General features: G+C 41.8%; 1 protein-coding gene across 4 annotated transcripts in view; it reads right to left on the bottom strand.

Annotated features, from left to right (window-relative positions):
- Positions 1-22864, bottom strand: part of ZNF608 (zinc finger protein 608) — a 113915-nt gene that overhangs the window by 83323 nt on the left and 7728 nt on the right. The gene's annotated exons all lie outside the window — the stretch shown is intronic.

A 22864-nucleotide genomic window follows, 5' to 3' on the forward strand; every position in this document is an offset into this window, starting at 1 on the left:
AAGCTGCCAGATTATTGGAGGAAGCAGGACATGAAAATTCACTAATTCAGCTGTTGTCCACGACCCCTGCATTTAAAAGAATTTCTTAAGAGAGCAACCATATCCTGTACAAATGATAAAAATGCAACCTAATTTTCACACCACGAAAACCAAATGCCCTTGCACCACTGTCCGTATTTTCTGACTTCTGTCCTTTTGGAGTGGAAGACGCGTCCAGGCTCCGAGAGGCCACAGAAGCACCCAGGAACCAGATCTCCCCTACTGCCATCCCACCCCGATTCCAGGGCACCCGGTGCCCGCTCTCTCCAGGAGATCAGCTCTCCTAGTTCCCTGTGTCATCTCCATCAGCACGCAAACAAGCTATTTAACAGCTATTTAATATTTAACATTTAAATATTCCCTGACCCCATGCTGTCCCTTACAGAAAAGTGTGCTCTACTCACTTTTTCTGTGTTCTATTTCTTCACCTCATACCCAAAATCCCAGCCCTCTGATCAAACTTAGATTTCCTCCATGACCACCCCCACCTCTCACCCAGGACCACTTGGATTAAAGATCACCAACGACAGTCATCTTTCCAAAGGCAGCCCTCACTTCCGAGTCTCATCTTAACCTGACTGCTTGGCTGTCTCTGACACATGGGAGTACATCCTTCTTGCTAGAAAGTCTTCACTGGCTCTCAGGAAGCACCAGACTGGATGGTTCTCTTCCTCCTCAATGGATGCACTGCTAGGCCCTGCTGATGCTCCGTGGCTCGGCCCTGGCCTCATCCTTCCCAGCTGGACTAGCAAGGTGACCTCTTCCAGGCCATGCCTCCAGCACTGGCCAGCCCATTGTGTATCATCACTTGAAAGCCATGCGGGTACATCCAACGTGTGTCCCAACTCTTGACCCCGCCCACTCCGCAAATTCTAGATGTTAGCCTTAAGTGTCATCCTTTCACACTCACGTCTGAGTCTTTCCTCAATACCTTCAACAACAGGAGCGCTTCTCATCACCTCCATGACCAGGTCTATGCCCTCCTGTCTCTCCAGGACCTCTGAAAAAAGCCTTGCAGTGGAATCCCCCATTTCTCTTCTCCACACCACAGTCAAACTAAGTTTTCAGCAACAACCAAGTCATGTGTCTTTCCCTTGCTCAAAATCCTCATCATATTCAAACGAAAATCCTAACTCTTCGCCACGACCTACAAAGTCCTGCCTGATCTGGCCTGCACCCAACTCCCAATCCAGTCTGGGCACGGTGTGCCTGGAACACGCTCCGTGTGTTATTATCCAGGTGGTTTTCAGAGCACACGCAGTCAGCCAAGAGCGAGATCAGGAAGCACATCCAGAAAAAAAATGAAAGAAAGAAAAGTGCAAACATCCAATCACTGGGAGGAGAGGCCTTGGTTCCCCTCAAGTCATCATCAGGTGCTCAGTCTGTTCCTTCTCTTCCACCTCGAGTTTGTACTTGACATAGCATTCTACCCGGTTCATCTCCTAAATACACGGTGCCCATCATCAAAGTCAAAGACCATAAAGAAATGTCAACAGAAGAGGTTCTCTGTAAGAAAGCAAATCTCCTCCTTGCTTTTTCCAGTGAATCTCTTCTCCGCGGTGTCCTACAGGATTTCAATGGTAAGGATACATAACTGTGTGTTTCCAAGTCAAAGCTTCAGAGAAAATAAGTACTGCTCACTGCCTGAACAAACCTAGGAGGACCTCTTCTGTGGCAAATCGAGAGGAGCTGAGAGATACACTGGTGAGTTTATGTCTCATTACCTTTCTGACCTGCATCCCAAGAACTCCAGTATCCTTGACCATGTACAGCTGCCCTCACAGATGTCTTCAAGTTACGCACATTATTTCTGTTCCTCAAATCAAATTCATCATATACATTAGAAAGACACATACTAAGAAAATACAGCTTATAAAAAACTGTGTATCTATAAAATATATTAATATAGAAAATAGAAATACATGACATTTATCTTACTCTCAGGTCTATGACTTGCTCCATAACTTAACAGCAGTATCAATCTTCCTATGCCTATCAGGTCCCTATTGCAAACACCCTCCTTACACGACTTATAAAACTCCCCCTAAAAATATCCATTGTGAAATCAAGGGTGGGGAGGCGTGGATCCAGGTCAGACCCTGTTTCAACTTCATCACTTACACCTTGCTGTCAGCTCCACACATACTAAGAAACATCTACAGATGAGGCTCTGTCCAAAACCAGCTTTGGGGACAGAAAGATGACTGTCCGAAAGGCATCAAGCGATGGACACCAGGAAAGCTCTCCTGACTCTCCTCCTACCAGATAGTCCCTACAGAATTTCATCTCTTGGGCCTTCAAAAAGTCCACTCACAATGAGGGAGTGGCACCATCTGAAAATCACCTGAAGGGTCATTCCAATGGATTGCTAGCGGAGGGCAAAACTATTGATAAATGGAGAAAAATCAGGCTCTAAGTAAATACGTAGATAGGAGAAGATAAAAGCATAGTTGTATTTTTTTTTTTTTAAGATTTTATTTGACAGAGAGAGAGAACATGAGCTGGGGGTGGGCATAAAGAGTAGAGGGAGCAAGAGAAGCAGTCTCCCCCCTGAGCAGAGAGCCCAGTGTGGGGCTTGATCCCAGGACTCTGGGATCCTAACCTGAGCCAATGGCAGATACTTAACACAGAGGAGCCACCCAGGCACCCCAAAAAGAAGGATATTTTTAGAAGGAGCTTTGCCATGGCATCAAGGCAAAGACCACTTCGGCTCTGGGCCGGCCGACCTTTTGATCTTGTTCTCCATGCCACCGATGATAAGAGCCTCCAAGATCTACACTCACTCCTCCGTGGGATACACCTTCTCTTGGCCTCTATTTTGTAGCCATTCCAAAATCAAAATCACTGACCCCATACAGATGGTCTTCTGCTTATCTTCCTCACCGTGAAAGACAACCTCGTGCTCATTAAACACTTTGGGCTCAATCATTAAAGGTTAAAACAAAAGATAATATGCTAACTGTAACACATATAAATTTGCCTCATTTCTCCACGTTTTCTGAATATTTTGAAATCCTAGTTTATCTATAAATATGTGGGCAAATGTCCATTCCTGTGACAGAAATGTGTCCAACTGCTTGCCTTTGAGGCCACCATCCATAAACCCTAGGCATTCCACTGGAACAAAGGAGAACTTAGCAGCAGCCCAATGGTCTAAACTTATCTCCGTGATATGTTTATTCTTCTCGCCTCTCTCTCTCCTTACAAGGCCAGGTAATATAAATAAGTTCTCCATGGAGCCCCAGCAACCTACCAACTTCAAATCTACTTTACTGACCCAAGAGGAAAGGGCCAACTTCCATCCTTTAAGCTCAGATCTGAAGCAACCAGAAAGAAGGTCTTGAGACGCTTTTCCACTCCAATTCTTGGACTTACTCAGTCATGGCAACCAACAGTGAAGGACAAATGGATGCAGACAAGGAGACCCATCTTTCCACAGCACTGGGCTACCTCTGTGAGGGAGTTCATGAGGGCAGTCTGGAAGAGCAGGCAAGCCCAGGCCTCAGGGAGCACCTCAGCGAGGAGACACCCGCCAGGCGAGAGCACCATTTCCCTCAGGTTTCGTGAGGTTAACTGCCAACGCTCTTTAACCAAGAATCGAGGGTTACAGGGAAGCCACATCTTCTCCACACACTTAAGAGGAAACCTATTTTGAGGCCAGGAAAGGCCAAACATAGACATATGAACAAACACCTGACACAGAACATCCTACGCCATTAAACGTTAGAAACCCCTTCCCGATCCTCTCTGTGCATACCGACCACTATACTAAATCCTTCAAGCTTGTCTTAGACTGTAGGCCCGTAGGTATGCATGTATGTTTAAAAATCTAAAATACACCAATATGCTTTATTTAGTGAGTCCCAGTCACTCTTCATTCTTTTTTGTTGTTCGGTTGTTGTTTCCTGCGCTCCCCCAAAGGGTACTTTGAAATCTTTCCAGTTTTTACAATTAAACCTAACCATCTGGACTAAAATCTTCACATTCACTAAATTAGTCACAGATTTTGTGGGTAAGCTGAGAAAGTAAATGCTGCGCTCAGTGCTAGGATTTAAACCACATCTACCACAGCAAAACAGTTTGCAATAATCTCTCCAATTATGCACGCACATTCAGGCTCAAATAGCACGGAGGCAACCACACCTCATTGCACAGAATATTCGCACAGTCAGGATTACCCCTCAGCTCACGAAGTGAGTTACAACACGTCCAAAATGCAAGTCTCTAAAAACCTGTCAGAGTTTATTTTACAGACAAAAGGTACAACAGGGCCCATTTCTCCGCCACCTCTGAATTCCCTCCTGCTACCAGCGGGTGCGGACAAGCTGCTCACCCAACTCAGGGATCCTCTGAAAAGATCTGGAGAGCTAAAGAGGAGAACACCACCAAAAATAGGACCTGAAGACTCTGGGCATTTTCTGGATTTTTTTTTTCTAAGAATGAAAATCTTTGAACCTCTTCAGGTTTCACTGAAAGTGTCAGATAAAATCTCGACGGGTTTAAGATTCCAGGTACTTAGAGGCACCTGGGTGGCTCAGTGGGTTAAGCCTCTATCTTCGGCTCAGGTCATGATCTCAGGGTCCTGGGATCAAGCCCTGCATCGGGCTCTCTGCTCAGCGGAGGGCCTGCCTTCCCCCTCTCTCTCTGCCTACCTCTCTGCCTACCTGTGATCTCTGTCAAATAAATAAATAAAATCTTAAATTTAAAAAAAAAGAGATTCCAGGGATCTGGAATATTTTTTGGGATCCAAAAAATACAAGGAATTTCGGGTTGTCATTCCATCCCTGGTAAAGAGCCGTAGGTCTGACAGAACCCCCCCAGTCCATCTCACCCTGCACGGACCTGACTGCTGGAAGGAACTCTGCAGACATCCTAGCTCCAGGAAAGTGGAAAATACCTTACACGGAAAGAAGGTACATGAATTTAGAGTGGGCTTCTGGAGTCCTATGCTAGCCTTTCAAGGGAGACTTGAAGTGAGCTTTTAATATGAGTTGAGACAGAAAGGACTAGACTTAGGCAGCAAAATCAATTTCAGAGCATCTTAGAGTCTTAAAAAGGTTAGCATTCTTCCTTTCACATTGCAATGGGCAACAAAAGCATCCCCTTCCAGAGTACCCAGAACACGTCAGCAAGCAGGAAGCAGAAAAGAGACAAGGGGAACTCTGACTACCAGGCAGGAAGCTGAGCACCGCACCCGGTTCTTTCTGTTCCTTATGTCTATGTTAATGTGAGCTGAACTCCCTGAAATACCCAGGATGTTCAGGTGGCTTTTAAAACCCTCACAAAGCATTCCCATGGGCTAGGCCCTGACAATTTGGTTAAAGTCTTTCTTTCCAGGAGGGATTAAAGCTATAAAGAGACTTCAAGTGTGCAAATCCTCTAGGCTGATGGTAACAGGAGCGATTTTTTTTTTTAATCTTTGCACTTTTGGTTTGGTTTGCTAAGTAAACTCGGGTTGAACACATATTAACAGTCAAACAACACCCAAAGAAATCAAATTCAAGTGAGTGAGTGTGGGGATTTACCGCTTTAGTAAAACGTAATTTTTTATTTTTGCATGATGGCTTAAAAAACATCTTTTACACAAATGTTATCCATTGGGTGACTAGCACCACAGTGCTAACTTTCATCATTTCAAAGTTTAAAGTTTTAAAAATTGTGCCGGATGCTCACAGAAGTAAAATCCAGGCTCGCTAGTATAGAAAATATTAATAGAAAACCATCCGGAATGAACAACAGCACAATGAGGTCACCAGCTTGACAAGACTGAAACCACTTTGACCTTTTACCCTCTTTTCCTCCTGCTGCTCACCACCCCCCAAAGGAGAAAGATTTGTAAAATGAAACCATCAGCCATGATTTTGACTCAAAAATCAAGCCTTTTTTAAACTGACCATGACCAGATGCCTGGGTGGCTCGGTTGGTTCAACTTCTGCCTTCGGCTCAGGTTATGATCCCAGAGTCATGGGATCAAGTCCCGCATCAGGCTTCCCTGCTCAGAGGAGAGTCTGCTTCTACCTCTCCGTCTCCCAGCTCTCGCTCTCACTCTCTATCTCAAATAAATAAAAATCTTTAAAAAATAAAAATTCTTTTTTAAAAAGTGATCATGATACCAAAATAGTAGGACCAGAACTTATTAAGGAGAAAAATGAAACAAAACAAACCTCAAGAGTACATGAAGCCAATTTGGTGTGTTTAAAGTTCAATTTTTCATATATGCTTCGAATAACAAATAACTTTCATGACGTTCCAGAAGGAAAGCAGTTCTTCATGGCCAAACAGAACACAAAGACATCATGTAGCAACAATACTTGTAAGTATCCTGTTTACACACAAAAGAGCACTTCGAGATAAAAGGGTTTCACTCCCAAGAAAATGAATGCAAAAATAAAAACAGTGAACTAAGGAGCTGAGCATTCAAAATGATACTTTTAGAAAATAACACTTTACTAGTATTTCCTTAAGCCTATTATTCATAAAAGGATTAGGAGAACAATCTGCAACCATGATGGGAACTAACGCTATGATTTCTGGTCTTCTACTGTTGAATATCATCTAGTCCTAGAAACGGAATGAGACATTCTGAAATTCTGGCGCCAGGCAAACAGCGTGTCCCCCCAAAATTCCTTTACCACTTCACTGCCATTGCTGGAGAGTTCCCCTCTACTGAGTACCAAGGCCACTAACTAAAGAAATAGTGAGGAATTTCTGTTGCCGGTCCCAATTATTCAAGAGAATGCATTGTCTAGGGCTGTTTTCACAAAGGCTTTCCAATCACCACCTGCTTTCCCACATACCTTTCTTTCCACTTTACACTCCCTGTCTCCTCCACCACCACCAAGACCACCACCATTCTCCCCTCATCGGAACAAACAGGGAAATTCACCAAGAGCCATTGTCCCTCTCTCTCGGTTGGAAGAGCCTTAAGATTTTAATTTTAGCTTCTGAACAAGACAGCAAAGAAATAACCCGCCTCTCCCTGCCTCCCCTCTCTCTATAGCTGAAAAGTACACTTGGCCAGGCAGTTCTCCCCATTCAACAATTCATTCTTCTTTTGAGAAAAACAGGAGTAAAAACAGCTGAGCAGGATCACAATACAGAACACTGGGCATTCAAGCCCTATACCTTACAGCCTCATTCTTCTACCTCCTGGTCCACAGGATTTGGTGACCTAATAAATCTTAATCTGTAAACAAATGGTTTGCTCTACAATTAAACCATTCATTCCTTTTCTTTTTTCTTTTTTTTTTTAACTGTTTGGCGGCTACCCAATCCAGAGACTTTTAGGTTCCTCCATTATTTAGTGCTCCCAATGGTTAAAAGGCAATAAGCTCATTTGGAGTTTATAAACCTATGCACTATCAACAAAAGCATGTAATGCTTCCAAGATGCACAGTGGCCTCTCTCTATATGCACAATGGGGAGCTGTGTGTAGTCTCCCCCAAAGCAAAAATGCCCAGCCCCAATTAAGCGCCCTGGGGGCCTTCAAAGCATTTATGCTAAGTTGCAAATACAGCAAGATCCACTTGAACTCCAACTGTCTTGTGTGCTTTTCCTCCCAAGGTAGGGAAAAAGCCGGGGCAGACTGACCTCATTAATGGGTAATTAGTGAACCCCGGGACTTGAGGGGCTAGCACAATTGTGCCTATTGTGAGCATTTCACTATGGGTCCACTAATTTCTTTTCTTTTCTTTTTTTAACCCAGGAGGTTTCTACAGCCTGAAAGGCCCACTTTTTAAATTTTTAAGCATTTCAATCTGGCTATGTTTTCTAATACCAGTCAGAGAGAAGAAAGAAAAGAAGCAATACAAAGAGCGATCCTACTTCTTTTGTGCAATTCTGCCACAGCTAAAAGTTTTCAAATAAAATAAGTTACGTATACTCCATATATAGTAAATATTAAAATAAATTTTGTTCCAAAGTGAAATTAATGCCCCACCACCTGATTACCGAGACTGAAAAGAGTATGTACCCAAATGATATGATAAATTAATTCACGGCTTCTATGATCATATTTGATGATGGCATTGGGGGGAGAAAACCTGATTTGCATGTGACGGTGTTATTTAAAACTAACACAAAGTAATGTGATCAACATAACCACTTTCCCATCAATAAAATTATTCACACTTCAAAAATCATTATTATCCTTGACATCAATCTGCCAAGACGCCAAGGACTGTAAAATACACCCGTCTACCCTGCTTAAGAGTACCAGCTTTCTGTAAATACGAAGCCAGAGACCCACTGCCTTGGTCCAAATTCGCTGGAAGATGCGAAAATAGTTTGTAAGGCAAGTAATAAATAAAGGTAAACTTGACCTCCCAGCAACCAAGATCTAAACACCTCTAATATTTACATATAATCAGGTGAGTCAACATCTTTCTTTAAAAAAAAAAAAAAAAAAAACCACTGAAAAGAAGTAAATGGTCTTAAAAGTAATGATCTTCCTCCCTCACAAACTTCCAGGGTAACTGTTACCGCCACAGTGACATCATCAATGCCGGCCCTGTACTTGCTAAGCCAATTAATCAATCACCTAATTCGTTTATCTGGCGTTCTGAGCTTTTGAATATCGAATGAAAGCAAGTCAGAGGTGTCTAACAAGTCTTTAGTGTTTTGGCCAAATAGACTTAAGCTACATTTAGAAGTGAATTTGTGCCTGTGTTGTATTAAGACACCACACCAGGACCCCCTCCCACTACACTTTGGCCAACAACTCTTGTTTTGTTTATTTTAGAAAGGCTACAAAATTTATCTGCATAACAAACATATGTAATACATTTGGAGAAATCTTGAAAAGATGGAAAAGGCTTATTAAAAGGTGGGGAGACCCCACCATAGTAGTTGTGCTTTTTCTTTTTTTTTTTTTCTTTCTTTTTTATATAAACCCAATACAGGGGGCTTGAGGGAGGGGAGCATGCAAATCCTGGAAGCCATTCCAAACAGTTGGAAACTCTCCCTCTTCGAGTAAATCCAAGGGCTCAAAAAATAAATATTCAAGAGCATTAATTTGTTTCTAGATGTGTGCGTGCAAGTAAAACAGCAGTCATAATGTGGAAATTTCAGTCACATTTTGCAACTAATTGGAAGCAGATTAGAATTCCGCCTCGGGGGAACGTTGTCAAACTAGAAGCTGGAGCAAATGAAGAAAGAGGTGAGGGCGTCGCGAAGAGCTGACAGATTTACAACGCTCAGGGCTATAAACGGGTGCCGGGCGGGAAGGAGGGCGCGCCTCCGGCGGCGCGTCCCCGCCACACACACCCCCCAGCGGGAGCGCGCGAACGGCCACGCCCCCGGGCCCGGGCGCTCCCATCTGCCGCAGCCCAGAACAATAAAGCGGCCTTCCGAGCAAGGCAGCGGTCGGATCCGATAGAAAACCTGCAGCCTGATAAACTGGAGCATGCAGAAGTCCGCGGGAGAGAAGGTTTCTTTCTTTTAAAGGTGGGGGGGGTGGGGTGGCGGGGGGAGAGAAATCAAACAGCTGCTCGCTTTCGACTTCAGTGTCTGGCATCTGCTGCGGCATCATGGAAAGGCTGGTGAAGGATTTGGGCAAGGAATGTAAATGGAGACAAGTGGCCAAATGGAGTCTGATGCGGAAAAGCTCGATGGCTGTTTTAAAATCATGTTGTTCCCTTTGGGGGAACTGAAGCAAACAATATTACTTAGCTCAGATTCCACCTTCAAAGGGGTGTGAAGGTTTGGGAATGTGAATCGCTTTCCAATCAGTTACTGTGGATGGAAAACAGCAAAAAGCGGGGGAAGCCCTCCATCTGTCAAAGGGCTGGGCTCCCTGGCCAGAGATCTTCACGGAAAAGTGAAAATGAAGTACTTTCTTATACAGTTCACTTACTTTAAATATATATAAATATATATATTTATATATTTTACATATACACATATATGCATATTTTATATTATATATACACATATATACATATTTTATATATTATATATACACACCATCACCACTACTTACTACTTCTAAACTGGCTCACGGGACAGTTTCTATTTGTTGTGCCTATTTTCTCCTTGGTTGCAAAGATTCGGTTCTAATTTCATTTCCATCACAAAAGAATTGGCAAGGAACGCAAACACAGAAAACAGAACTGAAGGGCTGCTGTGCGAGTCCTAAGCCTATAATAAAGCACAGATTTGATAGCATTATCCATGTACTGTGGTGAACCACACACAAATAAACAGTTCTCCATGAAGAATGAAAACCCAAGGCTTCAAGCCTTCCAATTCAAACATTATTGTTGCTTTTAACATGAGCCATCCATAAAAATCAGCCAAGGAGGTGACAGGAAATCCAAAAGTCATCTGGTCTGGCTTGGTGCACTTTGCAAAACAAAAGTGAGGAGATGCTTTCCAACTCATCCTGATGATGTCCTACAAGAGGAATGGGTCAAACTGTAAAAACTAGGGAGAGAAATCAATGGTATTTTTAGGCCAAGTTGAATTCCAACCCATGGTGGGTGTAGGAACCCAAAAAAGTACAACCCTCCAGAAAGGGGAAAGCTTGCTGACCTAACTAGGAATGACTCAGACATGACCTTTGAACCTTCCGTGACTAAAGGCAAAAGAAAAGACAAAACGTTGTACCTAAAGGAAGCAGAGGGCCAGATGTGCTTTTTCCTAAGAAACCAAACCAGTTTTCTTTATCAAAAGGACGAACTGTGACTTCTAGAAGTTTATGAAAGTGTGACCAACTGGAACTTCGTCGTCTGTTGCTAATTGAAGCATATAAAAGAGTCCATTTCTTAGAACATTCTACAAACACTTTTTTTTTTTTTTAATTCACTGCCACATGACAAAAACCAGAATCTAGTTGACTAGTGGAAGATCAGTGCAACCAAAGACCATGCTATTATTTCAAACTGTCAGGGGAAGGCAGTAAAATTGCTACCAGGTCTCCTTAAGTTACCCTTCAATAAAAAGAAGCCATCAGGGAAATAAGAGGAAAAGAAAACACATCAAAACCTTAAAAGTCCCTTTAAGTAAAATTATACGTCTGTGGCACTATGCCATCTGCTTTCTGGTTAACGTAATAAGCCAATTCCACCACCGAAATATCTGCCTTCTAAAATCATTATATACAACACAAAATACAATCAATACGTTTTGAAACGGTAAAAGCCACATTCATAAGGCATTATTGGAAGAGGCCTACATGTGCCCTTCAGGCACATTCTTCTTACTGTGCTAGCGGACCCTGAGGATTCCCAGGAGGCAAAAAAGCTCAGTGGTTGAGCTAGAAGAATAATCAGAGGAGGATGGTAGGGATGAAAAAAGGAGAACGCCTCTGAAAAATCAGCAGTCCTACTTATCCATCCGTTCAAACTCTTATTTGTTCTAACCAACACACCCCTCCCTTTGAGTTCTCTCTTACAGCTCTAATGCGAATTTTTAAAATCTTCATTTAGCTTCATTGTGGGGGTGCAAAGGGGGAGGTCTTCTGAATACCAAATGCCATCCAGGTCTTTCCAAGGTCCACTGTCCTATCAAAACATATTTGCTTTGTGATCATTTCAGCTTTTCAGGTGAAACCCATCATCTCCTTTAATACGTGACCAAAGGTATCTAACCAAACGGTAGCACATATGCAGAATTCAGCAAGTGCGGTAATGGGCCAATCCCACCCTCTTGAAGATCCTTTGAGTTCTCAAAAAACAAAAACAAAACAAACAAAAAAAAAAACACACACATTACAAACAGCCCAACTGCTGGTCAACAGACTATGAACAGTTTAACAACCTTCCCATTCAGTTGCAAAAGCTTTGTTCCGAATGCCAAAAACCTTTAGTTTAAATTAAAAAGAACTTGCAACAGACAGCAAGGAGGCACTTAGGGAAACTTCAGTGGGGAGAGAGAATTGAGCACAGGAGGAGTCTGGGCACTGGGGGCCCCATTTACCCTGCTGCTGAGTGGAACATAAAAATCAATGGTAATACTTCTTTTAAAAGAAATAAAGCCCATACCAACTAGAAAGTACTAGTCGACTCCCAACCCAACATCTATTTATGCAATTATAACATAACATATATAACACAAATAAAAGACAACAGACCCCAAATGGAGTCACTTATGCCAAGCCCCACATCAGCAAAAAAAAACACTTCACGCATCATCTAAGTGCAATTTTAGCCTCTTCCAGGAATGTAATCTTTAACTAGGCGATCTGGGATTACCTGATCAGCCCAAGTGAGAAAATCTGTCTGAGACCCCTTCCCTTAGGAAGGGAACACTGCCTGAAACAAAGCCTAATAAACTTCCTCTTCCTGCAACCTGTCTGCCTTGAAAAACCTTTCCTTCCCTATGGCTCTCCAGAGCTCCTTTCTATTTTCTAGACAGCATGCTGCCTGATGCACAAATCCTTCAATAAAGCCAATTTGATTTTTAAAGTTACTCAGTGGAGATTTGCTGGTTCACGGATCGGTGGCAGTGGCAGTACCAGAAGGAGACTACTAAGGGTACTGGGGATGGGGAAGCAGAAAGGCAGGCACGTCCTCTGAGAAAACTTTTTTGAGCTGTCTTTTTCACCACTGCCAGGGGGAAGACTGTGAATGAGTTCCTGTCGGTTCTGAGGTTCACTCTCTTGGCATAGAGCTTTTGACCTAACTAAGTTTCCAAAGCTCCTCATTTGACTGGAATCCCTCCCCAAAATCTTTTCCCAGTGCTCCCAGATTCCACACTGGGTAATGCTACTACTGGTCATTAGACTTGGGTCCAACTTTAAAAAAAACCTGGGGAACATTCATTCTGAGGAAAGTAACGGTTGGTTTTTTAATGAGGAAGGTACCATTTAGTCCACTCTCGGTGGGACTGGACAGGGTCAGATTTAACCCAGACTTGGCTTGGCTTAAGCTATCCTGGGTCCAGTGTGAGGCCTTGGGCAAATAAAATTTTGTTTTAGGTAAAGGCTACATTGTTCATGGGAATCTTGAGAGACAAACAAAACAACAACAACAAAAAACACAGAAAAAATACAAAAAGCCACAGAACTGATGGGATGGGTCAAACACTGACCAGCTGATACAGCACTCACCTCCTAACCCAGAGACTTCCATGTTATGGTAAGTTGATGGAAGAGGGTAAGATCGACATTAGTTCACCTGCCAACCTCCAGAAAATTTCCATGCAACAAGGTACAATGTAAACCACCACCAAGATACCCAACCAAGTGATACATCCCTCCTCTTAGGTATTAGTTTGGCTCTAAGACAGCCAAAGACTGGGGGGGGGGGGGGGGGGGGGGGTGTGTCTTAAAACCCAAAGAGTTAAATGTACCACCGTCTGGCATACCTACTTATTTGGTGTCCAAACACTATGGCCCCCAGAAGTTATAGATCAATTAAAAAAATAATAATAATAATGGGAAAAACCTTACTGAGCTTGTTTCTGTCCTAAGCACTTGGCTAGGTTAACTATAAAGTTTGGAGGCTCCAAAATATGGCAAGACGCAAATGTGGGTTTACTCTCCATTTGTACCTAGGGTCCTACCAAACTGTTGCCCACCCTCACGGGAATTACAATGACCATTACTGGAATGCTCCCATTGACATGATCATCGAAGAAGTGGGCTTAAGAAGCAAGCGTTCCCAAAATCAAACAAACAGAATGGGTTATCTAGTTTAAGCCTCTAAAGTCCTCAAAATTCCAAAACAGCTACATTGAAACATTCATTGCAGTGAGTCAATGAAAAATTCAAAGTACAAAACTACCTAAAACAAGAACCTGAAGCCAGACACAACTCCCACCGCTCTCCGTCACCCTTTGACTACTCAATCTATTGATCCTTTTTCTAAAGCCACTTTTCACTCTGAAAAGACTAGTAAATAGTTTTAAAATAAGACCACCCAAGGCTCCAGGTGACCCTCTTCAGGTATCTTTCACTCCTTGGCGAAAGGCCAAACTAAGGGCCATAGTTTCAAAATGTCCTAAACCCAAGGGGACAGCCTCAAAAGTTTCCGCAGACAGATGATCTTCTAAGACTAAAGGATTAATAAAAAGGCAGGAAACAGAATGAGGTCATGACAAGAGGTGAACACTTTGAGAAGACTGTGGAACATGACAGTAAACCAAATCTACCAAACTGTCTTACAGACAATCCTTTATCTACTCTTGGGGGACACCACAGGGTGCCCTCCCAGAGTTGAGGAGACTCAGGAATTTTCTGGTAGTCTGCTGTGTTTTCCCTTTAAAAGCCAAGGGGAAACCAACATTAAAATTAATGCAAAGCTGTGCCAAATTGTGGTGCATACTTTCACCCAACTAGAAGCCTACAGATGGGATCCTGGGAAAACTAACAAAAGCCAGCTAAGGAAGAAAATTGTTACCAGAGTCAGCTCTCCCAAATCTCTGTAGCACCCAGTAGAGAGAGAAGAATCAAATATCTTTTGCACCCTCTTTGGGGACCCCTCCTGTGTCCACGCGCTTGTTGAAGATTGTCAAAAATCTTTAGTGTTTGTCCCAGGTGAAAAATGACAAAATATTTTATAGGATTTTTTTAAATAGATGACCAAATTGGACGTTACTATTCACAGCACAACAGGATGTTTTTAGGCCTTCCCCCTCAAAGTAAAATAAAATTGTACCGAGAGGGAAAAAGAAGAGCCTTCAAAAGTCGTTGTGGAAGCATTCCTAAAATTCTCAAAAAATATAAAAACCCCAACTCTTCTTTCAAGTTCATGTGATCTAAAATAATCTTTTGTAACAACTACATTGACGTTGTTGGTTTAATTAACATAGGCATGTCTTTAGAACTATCAGCATTGAATATAATGCAGCCAGATGTACAACTTTTCTTCTACCTGGGTTTACTAATCAGCTAAGTTCATGTTATCTCTGTTGTATTTGTCAACCAGAAAAATGACTTGGGATGCTGACTGCCTTTGTCTAGTATCTAATGAAATTTTCATAGGTAATTACACTAAGTGTGAAGGACAAATGACTCAAATAGAGGAAAAGGAGATAGTTTTCTCTGTCGACTTCTCAGCAACCTGTCTCCAAATCTTTTTAGCTAAATTAAATGATAAAGCAAGTCAAGGCCACTGAAGAACTATCTAAATCATCTCCAAACAAAACCAAACACGGATACATTGGTCAAAATCGGTTTATCTACTCTGGGTTCCTTTTACAGAGGCACTATGGATATTTGGGTCCAATGGTAAACTTGTAATGTGCCACACTGCATTTACTATGAGGAAACATTTACTTCTAGAAATTCTGATAAGTATTTATAAACTCTCCAAGCCACAGAATGCTACTATAACAGACACTGCACAACTGTTTACTTCTTAACTTTCAGGAGAAGGGGAAGTGTTGAAGGGTTAAAAATTCTAATGTATGGGGGCGCCTGGGTGGCTCAGAGGGTCGAGGCCTCTGCCTTCGGTTCGGGTCGTGATCTCAGGGTCCTGGGATCGAGCCCCGCATCGGGCTCTCTGCTCAGTGGGGGGCCTGCTTCCTCCTCTCTCTCTGTGCCTGACTCTCTGCCTATGTATGATCTCTGTCTGTCAAATAAATAAATAAATAATCTTTTAAAAAAAAATTCTAATGTATGTAACTGAAATGACTAGAAACAATAAGGGACACATCTCCTATCCAAAGAAAAGTAGGATGTGGTTTAAAAAAAAAAAGGGGGGGTATGAAGAATGGAGATACATTTTGTTGAGAGAAAAGTGCTTTTGTCCTAAAGCAAAGGTGGCTATATCAGGATGAAAAAGAAAAAACAGATGACAAACTCTGAATGGAAAAAAAGAAAGTTTCTGAAATAAAAATTAAAAATTGAGGGAGAAGATTTTTATGCATGACCAAGCTTAGTAAGATTAAAATTTGTTATAAGGGTTTTACAAATGGGCTTTAATATCCACAGTATATTTATACAGAACTGAACCTTAATATTCTTTCATCTGCTGAGTTTTCTTGGATTACTGGACTCTAAGATATTGTACAACTTTTAAACTTTCTATATTTGTCTGTGAAGTCTTTATTTTACTCATTTTTTTTTTAAAGAGTGTGAGCTCTATGCCCAAAATGAGGCTTGAACTCAAGACCCTGAGATCAAGAGTCACATATTCTACTAACTGAGCCAGCAAGGCACCCCTGCCTGGAACTCTTTATCTGACCCTTTGGTTAAATAGATGTTTAACCATATTGTTTCACAGTGACCTAAAATCTTAACTGACCAAGTATTTTAAAACCTTTGATATTTCTGACAAACTTCCCAAAACTAAATCCTAAATGAAGTCTTTTTGACTAAAAACTAACTTTGAGATTTTTCAGAGAGTCCCTGAAACATCTGAAAAGATTTGTTTTCTCTGCTTGTAGAAAGGGAGATGTGAAACTAAGTAGGCTTATTTGTTATGCTGAATTACACGGGAAGCATTGTCAAAAAATAATACTAACACTCCTTTTTTTCCCCCTTCCTCCCTCCTCAAAACCAGGACTTCTTTATATTGTTATTTGTATAGGTATATAAGTGTTCCAGAAAGTGTATAAAATTCCTAAAGCCCAATATTACAGGATAATTGTCATCATAATTGCAGGTATCATCTTAAAACATGTGTGACAGAAATAACCAAATTTCCTTTTCAATTCCCTTCTAATGAACTCTCATCTGATCTTTAACAATGGACATCTTTTTAATAAGTCTTTTCACTTTCAGATAGTTACTGTTTCACCCAGATGTTTTCACAAACGTGTTCCTGCAAAAGTACATCATCTTCAAGGCTTCAAAACAAGGACTCTGGCAAACATAGGTTTCTCATAACTTTAAGATCATGATAATGAACCAGTTAAGAATTTTCAGAACTAATGGAAAATGTGGATTCAAGCAGAACAAAAATTAGTAACATGGGAATGAATTAACTAAGGAGGATGATTATATTTTTATGACTTCTTACGTGAAGTACCACTTTAATGTTGTTTTTTCCAGATTTAGGGAAACTTTTTCCCTTAAGCTCTTTATGACCTACAATAATTTGGTAAAGTATACCTTCATGAACAAAGATGAAACATTTACTTTTTTCCTCTGATGTCTTCAGAATGTGGAAACTCTTGAGTATTCTTTTTATGGCAAAATAGTTATTCACATAAGTTCAATGAGAATCCATTCTCTTTGTAACAGGACACAACTGGGAACACTGGTAATATTGCCAAGACTTTTACTGGAACTTTGTATTTGAGAGACATGTGCATAGACTCAGGATCCGTGTGTGTTTTTAAAAACTGAGGTTGACTTTATGGAGCAAATAAAGACCCTTGGAAAAACTGGCATGGTACTTTGCTTACAGGGTTCCAGTAAAGCCGGCTTAAAAAGAGCATTTTTGATCAATCACTATTCTTCCTGCACTTATGCAAATAATCAGGCCAAGCTTAAAGCAAACAAATTACTTTTACTGTGACTCTTTTGAGTATAAAATGGAAATAACTGTAGAGAGAAAAAAATGTTGCATTTATCTTTATATTAGATTTATCTCTATATTAGATTCTAATCATATTAATTGCCGCCGAGATTTTGTTATTTACCTGTAAAGGACTGGGCGCTGAATTCTTCTGGTTTCTTAAACTATCTGGCTATAACTCCAACTAATGTTTCCAGTTTTCTCCCAGCCCTACTGAATTCGAATCACGAAGAACAAAGACTGCCCATCGGTTTATCTGGGAGGATGTGCCAGGTTTCTTTCACTATCTGGATGGCACCAAACCTCGGAGACTTGAACCTCGGTTACACAATGTATCTCATAGCTGAAGAAGTCTCCATCTGACAGTTCCTTAACTCCAGGTGGAAACCTCAAAATCAAACTGACTAGGAAGACAAAGAGCCAACAATGAGGTTCACTGTTTCTTTGCAAAATGTCTGACCAAGACTTCATACTTTAAACCTAAAACTTTCTTCTTGTCTTTCCATCCTTGATTCTGGTACTGGCCTGAAAAGATAAAACACCATCATCCATATCTCCCAGGTCAATGCAAAGGAGGATAACCCACCTCCAAACACAGCTGGACTTGCCACTATGCTCCTGTCTCAGTTTCCCTCAAACAAACTCAGCCCCCCCTCCCATTTCATCTGACACCCTAACCATAAGAGTCCGTTTCCACGTCTCTGGTTAATACCCAAAAATCAGGGAACTCTGCAATCTAGTTGGGTGCAAAGACACCAGATCAAGAGTGACCAAGAAGTCTAGAACTCCTGGCACCTGGGTGGCTCAGTGGGTTAAGCCTCTGCCTTCAGCTCAGGTCATGATCTCAGGGTCCTGGAATGGAGACCCGCATGGGGCTCTGCTCAGCAGGGAGCCTGCTTTCCCCTGTCTCTCTGCCTACTTGTGACCTCTCTCTCTGCGTCAAATAAATAAATAAATAAATAAATAAATAAAATCTTTAAAAAAAAAAAAAAAAAGTAGGTACATTTCACTGGAAAAAACAAAAAAGAGTAACCATGTGTATGGTCCAGAAACTTTTTATTTTATTGGCCTCCATGGCTATACCAGCACACCTTCATGATTAAAATTAGTTCCCTTTGGCAGGTCTCAATTTCTGGGGTTAGGAATAAACATGAGGCTATGACCAGGAATCCATCCTGAATTCTTGAAAATATTACAAAACCCACTGCTAATGCAGAAGCTGTCTCCAGAACATCCTAGACTCTCTGACCAAAGTCATTCTTGATAAGAGGACAGCCCTTGTGTATCTTTTAGCCAACAAGGAGGGGTCTGCACTCTAACCAACACCACCAGCCACACCTGGATTCACGTTTCTTGGGATGTTACTGACAATCACTGAGCAAGCCACTGAACTTATAAGAGTGACTCCTTCAGCGGAGTCTTACTCTGACTGACTTGACTTTGATTGGTCTGGGTGCTGGGAGCGTGGCTTCCAAGTACACTCCTGGCACTGGGCACTATGGTACTTATAACCATCACAGTCCTCTCCCTGGCACGCTGTATTCTCTCAGAACCTTTAAAGGTATGTTCCCAACTGCGAACCCCCAAGCAAATGAGCTCCCTAAGACTGGAACGCCAGAAAAGGAAGGATGAAAATGACCAACTAAACACTGGTGAGCCTGAGGTCATCACCTGTGAATCCCACCCAAAGGGAACAAGAACTGGGAGAACTTCACGCCTTAAAGTTTGACCATATCTCCCGGTTCAGCTAGGTCTGATCAAAGGTGGGGGGAACTGTTACAAAAAGAAACAACAGGTTCAAAATGGAGTCACTTGTGCTAAGCCCCACGTCAGCAAACCAAGACTTCAATCTAACTGCAGTTTCAGCCTCCCCCAGGAATATGGGCTTTTACCCATTATTACGGGATTACCTGGTCAGCACAGAAAGAAACCCAGTAGGTCCCACCTGGCCCCCTTAGGAAGGCGCTCTGCTAATAAATTTCCTTCTCCAGGCCCCTTTCTACCTTTCAAAACCTTTCCTCTTTCCTACAGCTCCTCAGAGCTCCTTTCTGCTTGCAAGATGAGCTACTGATCCATTCATGAATCCGTGATTGAAGCCAATCTGATCTACTAATTTACTCAGCTGAATGTCCCCATTTAATAATCATTCACACACCTATGAAACAGGAGTTACCGGGCACCAACGTGATCCGTGTATTAGCCTCCAATGACAACCTACGTCATTCCGAAGGCAAAGAATTCCCCTGTTCTCCTCTCCCAAACTCTTACCTTAGCTGTACAGATTAAGAGAGTATTATTTATTGGGCAACAATCCTAGGGAAGATGGGTGATTTCCACTGCGATACTGCTAGAGACTGCTCAGTGTTTCCTTAGTTTCTGGCTTCCATGTTCTACAAGAATGCTCTACAAGTAACTTAAGGAATAAACTGTTTAGTATTCAAGCAAAACCCTTGATGTTCGGATCACTGGCAAGTTCAGAGTGCTGGCAATCAAAACTATGTTGTGCTACAGTAATTACTATGAAAAACTTTCAGCGCTTAATATTAAAGAATAGAATAACATGATCCTTTCCACCTCTTCTACACCTCTAGAGTGTGTTCAACATGGCAATTATCTCCGTTCAAGAAGCAGAGTTTAAAATGCACTGCAACTCAATTATACCCATGACTTTTTAAACATACACTTCAAAAGGCAGATTTCATCACATTCGAATCGCTGAACAAAATCTTCTCCCCAACCTATAAAAAACAGGATTTTTATCCCTCTCCCACAAGACCCCTTCACGCACAAAGACAATTTCTTTTGAGCTCCTGGACCCACTTCATTTCTTTATTTTTTATTTATTTACTTATTTATTTTTGCTTCATTAAAACAGAAGGAGGACGGAGCCACAGTGAAAGACAGAGATCCCATCAGATAAAGCCAATTCCAAGGGCCGTCCTCCCAGAGGTCCTGGGACGCCCAGCCTAGAACTGCCACCATTTTTAAAAAACCAGACCGCACACTTGTTAACAAAGAACACGTTACTTTGCGACTTTTAAAAATGCAAAGGAACTAGGAGGGGTAGATTTATGATTTAAGTGCTTGTGGCTAAAATAGCTTTCCAATTATCAAGGGCCTCTTAGGAAGAGCAAGAACGCATTATGTGTTAATGACCACAACCAGGGGTCCCTTCTTGACTCTTTTGTCAGAACCCGAACAGACCTTCCCTGCAGCTTCACCATTAACATGTCTGTTTCCTGTCAGCCCACTCCACGATAATGTCATTTATCTCGGGGAGGCATAAGCCCAGTCATTAGCTTCTATAAAAGACCTCAAACAAAGGCCGGATACCGTTTCACCCAGGGCTCTCACTAAGCCCAGAACCAAGCTTCATGTCTAAAAGTCAAGGACTCCAAAGTTATCATCGTGAAAAGAATATTTTCCTCATTAGCAACCATCCCAGATACAGCTCTGGAGGAGAGCAAGGGCTCTGCAGAGTCAACACCAGTCCAAAGTGCTATCACACACAATTAGATTACCCGATAAACGCTGACCAGAGTTAGCCTGGGAGAGCCTTTGCCCCTCCTGCCTCCAGGGGGAAAATTGACAGAATAATTCAGGTACTGACTAAACAGTGCGATCTTTGAAGAGCTGACCCCTCGTTGTGATTGCCTGCAGGAACCGAATAACCATTATAAAGGGCTCCATGGCTGGGCTTCTGGAAATCTTTTAAAGAAAAGTGGAACTGGTTAAAATAAATGTAGGAACATGTGTTTTCACAGTGTTGCTCGTATTACTGCAATTTCAAGTTTCTATGAAGTACCAGGTGAACTTTTTTAAATTAAAAAAACACACACGCACAGACACAGTCAAAATTGGAGCAAATCTCAGCCATTCAATCCTTGTTTTTCAAGCTGAAAACGAAGAACAGATGGTACTTTCCATGTTGTTTGAATCTGGTTATTGAACACCTCTGTGGTTAGGGAGATTTCTGCTTAGCACGTTCGGCATACATTTCATTTACTAACTATAAAATGCTGCTTAGGAAAAATAAGTCTTTATAACACTCTAATTAAAACCATCTTGCCGCCAAGCAATTTCACTTGAAGAGATTCTTAACCTGGTGACATGTGGACAATGACTCTGCACCCCATGCCCCCCTTTTTTTTCTCCCAGACTATTTGCAAAGTTATTAAAAGTTGCTAAACATTACTCCTCTCCTTTTAGCATGATCTTGATCTGTAGAGGTTTTTTTTTTTTTTTTTTTTCATCTCTCCACCATGCCAGCTCCGTTTCAAATAATTCGTTCAAGACTCAGGGATATGCTTGGCCACACAAAGGCTCCCAAGTTGCTTGGGTTCTCACAGAAAACTTGCTCAGGGAAGGACTGCCTCTGCATCTACCTCAAAAAAGCCCTGTCACCCTCCCAGGCCGCTCAGAGAAATCTGAGGAGCGGGACCAACGCTGACTGGGAGCCCAGCCTTAGTTACCAACGTTTTTAACTGCGAAATCCCTTATGTGTAGCTTTCCAGACAGTTTGCTGTCCAACAACAATGGACTTTGTTCTTTAATTATAGCAAGTGACCTTTTTGCCCTTTTATTTCACAGCAGATAAACTGTACTATCTAAGCAGAATTTGTAGGGGACACCAGATGTGGGGGACTGGGGAGGGAGAGGCAGGCATACGGTCCCCAAAACTCATTAATCAAAATATGTTCCTAAACTGCTCACACTCACTTAGAAAATGTGCCAGAATTCCCTAGTGAAGTGTAAAAGGCTTCTCCAAGAGAGTAAAATAAAATGAATGATACCCTTATAGACAGGTCCATTTGTAGACACCACCTTTAGGCTGTTAAGGACCGGCGTAATGAAAGCAATATGATATCAGGAAAGTAATTCTCCTTCCTGAATATGCACTGAGCAGCCAGAACCCTGAGACACGACTGTAAGCTCTCCTGTGCCTTTCATGTCTATTTAAGTATTAGGTGTTTTTAAGAATTCTCCTATGTCGTTCAGAATTTTCCGGCAATCAAATAAAACCATGTACCCTATTTAGCCCGGCCGAGTGCCTGTGTCTGATAAGTCAAAACTCTAAGACGCTAAGGAGAGCCTCTGTAGAGGTTCTTAGGCTTTAAAAGAAAGGAGGGGGAAGCTGGAGAAGCAGGTTTTAACAACCCAAAGCCAACCCGTCAAATCTACTTATTCAGACATGTCACTGGTGGCTTAACCACAAAATGGGCTATAGAAATATAGCTCAAACATCTCAGAATTATGGCATGTTTTGATTTCGTTCACGTATTAAGGGAGTGGCGACTTTTACAACATACTTGTGGTTTCCACATAAAGGAGTAGAACACTCATTGATTTAATTAGGTTTCATAAGGTCCAATTTATCATGTTTTACATGACTTTGTGTAGTGTAGAAACAGAATAAACAT

This window comes from Mustela erminea, chromosome 3 (assembly GCF_009829155.1).
Source record: "Mustela erminea isolate mMusErm1 chromosome 3, mMusErm1.Pri, whole genome shotgun sequence".
Lineage (NCBI taxonomy): Eukaryota > Metazoa > Chordata > Mammalia > Carnivora > Mustelidae > Mustela > Mustela erminea.